Below are 6314 nucleotides of genomic sequence, written 5' to 3'. Positions count from 1 at the left end.
CTAAAAATAAAAAAATTAGCTGGGCATGGTGGCACGTGGCTGTAATCCCAGCTACTTGGGAGGCTGAGGCAGGAGAATCGCTTGAATGCGGGGGCGGAGGTTGCAGTGATCCAAGATCATGACACTGCACTCTAGCCTGGGCAACAGAGCAAGACTCCATCTCAAGTAAATAAATAAATAAATAAATAAATAAATAAATAAATAAATAAAGGGTTGATGTCAGCACTTGAGGACTGCAGTGTGTTCCCTCCAGGAACTCAGAGATTAACCTCTCCACCACTTCTTAACATAAACTGCATGACTAACACATGATTAATGAGAGCATCAATATGCAGTCACCAGAGAATCACAGGTTTGACAACTATCTGACTTTCTCCAGTAACCTATCTAAGAAAAGATGCATCAGTTGGAAGAAGTGGATCATCTGTGGCAGCAGAAAAAGATGAACAATCTAAAGCAAATCCACATGGAGCCAGTACAAATACTGTTCAAGAGAAAGGGGAGGCTGGGTGTGGTGGTCCACGCCTGTAATCTCAGGAGTTTGGGAGGCTGAGGTGGGAGGATCACTTGAGCTCAGGAATTTGAGACCAGCCTGGGCAATATAGTGAGATCTCATCTCTACTAAAAAATAAAAAATTAACTGGGCATGGTGACACGTGCCTGTAATCCTAGCTGCTTGGGAGACTGAGGTGGGAGGATTGCTTAGGGCTGGAAGATGGAGGTTGCAGTGAGCTGTGCTCATGCAACTGCGTTCCATCCAGCCTGGGTGGCCAGATAGTCCTTGGTACGGAGATTTAGGGAGTTGCAGCCCATGGACCTGCAGTTTGTTTTGTCTTATTGATCACATGATCTCTGTTAACCTGATGTTCTTAATCACCCCTTCCACCCACCTCAAACTGACAATTTACAGGTCCAATTGGTCTGCAGAGAAGTTACATTGGGCCAGGACCCTCCCACTACTAATGTGGGTGTGTCTGGTGGGGGTTGGGGTTCTACATTTGTGTTTTGAATCAACATTTTAAAAATTATTATTATAAAGGTAATACATGTATATTGTAAAACAATTTTTTCAAACATTACCTAAGGATAAAAAGGCAAAAAGTAGGTCTGGGCATGGTGGTTCACGCCCGTAATCCCAGCATTTTGGGAGGTTGAGGCGGGTGGATCACAAGGTCAGGAGATCAAGACCATACTGGCTAATATGACGAAACCTCATCTCTACTAAAAATACAAAAATTAGCCGGGTGTGGTGGCACGCACCTATAGTCCCACCTACTTGGGAGGCTGAGGCAGGAGAATCGCTTGAACCTGGAAAGTGGAGGTTGCAGTGAGCTGAGAGATCACGCCAGGGCATTCCAGCCTGGCGACAGAGCCAGACTGTCTCAAAAAAAAAAAAAGTCCGGCCACGGTGGCTCATGCCTGTAATCCCAGCACTTTGGGAGGCTGAGGCGGGCAGATCATGAGGTCAGGAGATTGAGACCATCCTGGCTAACATGGTGAAACCCCATCTCTACTAAAAATACAAAAAAATTAGCTGGGCGTGGTGGCGGGTGCCTGTAGTCCCAGCTACTCGGGAGGGTGAGGCAGGAGAATGGCATGAACCCAGAGGTGGAGCTTGCAGTGAGCCGAGATCACCCCACTGGTGAGAGTGAGGCTCCATCTCAAAAAAAAAAAAAAAAGGCAAAAAGTTATTCGATTACTGCCTTGTTTCCCATTCCTTCTTTCCAAAGGTAATCGCTATAAAGCCCATTTGTGCATATATATATACATATATACATATATATTTCCAAATATTTTCCTTTCCTTTTTATTTTTAATCTAACCTTTTTGAATAGGCTATCCATTTTCATGTTTCAAATTTCTTTTTTTTTGTTTCTTTTTTTTTTTTGAGTTGGAGTCTTGCTCTGTCGCCCAAGCTGGAGTATAATGGCGCAACCTCGGCTCACTGCAACCACTCCCTCCCAGGTTCAAGTGATTCTCCTGCCTCAGCCTCCTAGCAGCTGGGATTACAGGCACCTGCCACCATGCCTGGCTCATTTTTTGTATTTTTAGTAGAAATGGGGTTTTACCATGTTGGCCACGCTGGTCTGGAACTCCTGTCCTCAGGTGATCCACCTGCCTCGGCCTCCCAAAGTGCTGGGTCAAATTTCAAAAGGTACAAAATGGTGTGCTGTGAAAATTCTTACTCCTCTTCAACCTTCTGTTCTCTCTTCACAAACAACCAAAGTTAATGATTTCTTTTTTTTTTTTTTTTGAGACGGAGTCTCACTCTGTCACCCAGGCTGGAGTGCAGTGGTGCAATCTCAGCTCACTGCAACCTCAGCCTCCAAGGTTCAAGCAATTTTCCTGTCTCAGTCTCCTGAGTAGCTGGGACTACAAGCACCCACCACCACGCCCAGCTAATTTTTGTATTTTTAGTAGAGATGGGGTTTCACCATGTTGGCCAGGCTAGTCTCGAACTCCTGACCTCAAATAACCCACCCACCTCAGCCTCTCAAAGTTCTGGGACTACAGGTGTGAACTACTGCCCCTGGCCCAACGTTAAAAATTTCTTGTGTATCCTTCCAGGGATATTTTATGTATATGTGAGAAAAAAACATATATTATTACCATTAGTTACACAAATGATGCTGCACTATGTACCATGTTCTGCACCAATTTTTATTTAATATTGTATCTTGAAGATCATTCCACATCAATACACACACAGCCTCCTTAGCTGCTTTTTTTTTTTGAGACTGAGTCTCGCTCTGTCGCCCAGGCTGGTGTGCAGTGGCGCGATCTCAGCTCACTGCAAGCTCTGCCTCTCGGATTCAAGCAATTCTCCTGCCTCAGCCTCCCGAGTAGCTTGTACTATAGACACCCGCCACCACACCCAGCTAATTTTTTTGTATTTTTAGTAGAGACGGAGTTTCACCGTGTTAGCCAGGATGGTCTCGATCTCCTGACCTTGTGATCTGCCCTCTTTGGCCTCCTGAAGTGCTGGGATTACAGGCGTGAGCCCGGCCTAGCTTTTTTTTTTTAAACACAGTTAAAGAGTATTCTATTGTTTGAGTGTGCCATAATTTAACCAATGCCTGCCAATAGAAATGTACATTATTTTCAAATCTTTTGCTATTTCAAATAATTATGCTGAAGAAAATAATTTAGCACTTAAATCATTTCAAAAGTATGCAAATTCAAAAGTATGTAAAAGCCAGGCACAGTGGCTCCACTGCACTCCACTCGCACCACTGCACTCCAGCCTGGGCAAGAGAGTGAGACTCCCTCTCAAAACAAACAAACAAACAAAGTATGTCACTTAAAGTCCTAGAAGTTGGATTGTTGATTTAAAGAATATCGCAGGGCTGGCCGAGTGCCATGGCTCACACCTGTAAAATATATATATTGCAGGGCTGAGCAGCGGTGGCTCACGCCTGTAATCCCAGCGCTTTGGGAAGCCAAGGTGGGCGGATCCCCGAAGTTAGGAGTTTGAGACCAGCATGGCCAACATGGTGAAACCCCATCTCTACTAAAAATACAAAAATTAGCCAGGCGTGATGGCAGGCGCCTGTAATCCCAGCTACTCGGGAGTCTGAGGCAGGAGAATCACTTGAACCTGGGAGGTGGAGTTTGCAGTGAGCCAAGATCGTGCCACTGCGACAGAGCAAGACTCCATCTCAAAAAATACTAATAATATTGCAGGCTTGGCATGGTGGCTCACGGCTGTAATCCCAGCACTTTATGAGGCTGAGGAGGGAGAATCACTTGAGGCTAAGAGTTTGAGATCAGCCTGGGCAATATAGCAAGACCCTAAGACCCCAGGACCCCATCTCTAGTGGCATGTGCCTTTCAGGAGGCTTAGGCAGGAGGATCCCTTGAGCCCAGGAATTCAAGGTTATAATGAGCTAGGATTATGCCACTACACTGTAGCCTGGGAGCCTGGGTGACAGAGCAAGACACTGTCTCTAAAAAAACAGAAAGAGTATTGCTGAATTTACAAAATTTTTGAATGAGTTGCCAACATTTAAAACACACTTTCATACAAAATATAGATTTTTAAGTTCACTTGAAAAATGGGAATATCTAATAATACTGTATCACACATGACAAAAATTAGCTGAAGCTAAGTAACAACTGCTCCCTGTAGGTGAGATATGCACTACCCAAGTGGCCACAGTCCTCACCTGCCCCACTTAGCTCCTTTACATTACTTTCCTGGTGTCTGCAACCTTTGAGCTTTTAATCCCTGAAAAGTTCCTTAGTTTTGATTCTGAGATCACTCAACAACCTTCAGATTATGATCTAATTTCCTTTGAGTCTGTGTGCAAAGAAAGGATTGGCCGGGCGTGGTGGCTCACGCCTGTAATCCCAGCACTTTGGGAGGCCGAGGCAGGCGGATCACGAGGTCAGGAGATCGAGACCATCCTGGCTAACACGGTGAAACCCCGTCTCTACTAAAAATACAAAAAATTAGCTGGGCATGGTGGCGGGCGCCTGTAGTCCTAGCTACTCGGGAGGCTGAGGCAGGAGAATGGCGTGAACCTGGGAGGCGGAGCTTGCAGTGAGCCAAGATAGCGCCACTGCACTCCAGCCTGGGCAACAGAGCAAGACTCCATCTCAAAAAAAAAAAAAAAAAAAAGAAAGGATCATTTGGCATTCCAAGGTATTGACCCCTATGCTGATTTCTCAGTCAAGTATTAAGAACTGTGTGGTTGTGAGCCAGGTGGGGTAGCTCACATCTGTAATCCCAGCACTTTTGGAGGCTGAGGCGGGCAGATCACTTGAGGTCGGGAGTTCAAGACCAGCCTGGCCAACATGGTGACACCCCGTCTCTTCTAAAAATATAAAAAAGTTAGCCAGGTGTGGTGGTGCATGCCTGTAATCCCAGCTACTAGGAAGGCTGACACAGGAGCAGGAGAATCGCTGGAACCCAGGAGGCAGAGGTTACAGTGAGCTAAGATCATGCCACTGCACACCAGCCTGGGCAACAGAGCAAGTTTATTATTTTATAGTAATAATGGCAACAAATTGTGCATTACAATAATTTGTAAATTTCAATAATATAAGTCACTTATGCAGGGTCTAATCACTTCTGACTAGAGTTACTCTTCAGAGCTGGGTGTGGTGGAATGCACCTACAGTCCTAGCTACTTGGGAGGCTGAGGCAGGAGGATCTCTTGAGCCCAGGAGTTTCAGACCAGCCTGGGCAACATAGCCAGACCTTGTCTCAAAAAGAAAAAAAAAAAAATTCTGATTCAGTGTATCTTGAGTGGGACCAGAAATTTAAAATTTCTAACAAGCTCCCTGATTGCACACTGAGTAGCAAGACCTTAGAAGACACCTCCTGAGTTCCCTCTGCTGATATCTACAGGACCGACCACTTCAGCCTTCTCAGGGCAATGAAGAAATCAGACTAGAATAGAAATCAGACTAGAATATGATGAGCCAAAATAGCATTATTTCTCATCAACGTTCCCCATTCCTCATTCTCCACCCCACCTGCTCCTAATAATGGAAAGTTGAAAGAATGTAACTAGTAGAAATATAATTCAATCAGAGCAAAGATAAAGGGAATTTTTTTATTCATTCTATATCAAGCACCACCAGATGTGCAGGGGCAATATATCAGGCGCTAGGGAAAACAAAAATGATTAAGACAGGATCTTAGCCTTGAGCTGTTCACAAACTAGTAAAGGAGACAGGCATACAGTGATAACTCACAAGTGGCATGAACTACAATAATGGAAGTACAGAGGCAGAAGTTAATTCTTTAGAGGATGAGCGACGGTCTAGGACACTGATTGTTAAATTCTGGTCTCAGGATCGGTAGCATGGGCATCAATCACCTGGGAAAATGTTAGACATGCAGATTCTCAGACTGCATCCAGACCCGCTCCAGCACTGGGTGTGGGGCAGCAATCTGGTTTAACAAGCTGGCCGGGCACTGTGGCTCAGGCCTATAATCCCAGCACTTTGGGAGGCCGAGTCAGGCGGATCGTGAGGTCAGGAGTTTGAGACCAGCCTGGCCAATATGGTGAAAGTCCATCTCTACTAAAAATACAAAAAGTAGCTGGGCATGGTGGTGCGTGCCTGTAGTCCCAGCTACCCAGGAGGCTGAGGCAGAAGAACAGCTTGAACCTGGGAGGCGGAGATTACAGTGAGCCGAGATGGTGCCACTGCACTCAGCCTGGATGACAGAGCAAGACTCCACTCAAAAAACAAAAAAGAAAGAAAACAAAAAACAAAACAAAACCAGCCCTCCAGGTGATTCTGATACATGCTAATGCTTTTCAACTCCCAGTCTAGGAAAACTACTCAGAGAAGACATTATT

The sequence above is a fragment of the Pongo abelii genome, chromosome 1 (genome assembly GCF_028885655.2).
Source record: "Pongo abelii isolate AG06213 chromosome 1, NHGRI_mPonAbe1-v2.0_pri, whole genome shotgun sequence".
NCBI lineage: Eukaryota > Metazoa > Chordata > Mammalia > Primates > Hominidae > Pongo > Pongo abelii.
The sequence above is the reverse complement of the archived record's forward strand: the minus strand, read 5'-3'. Positions refer to the sequence as shown.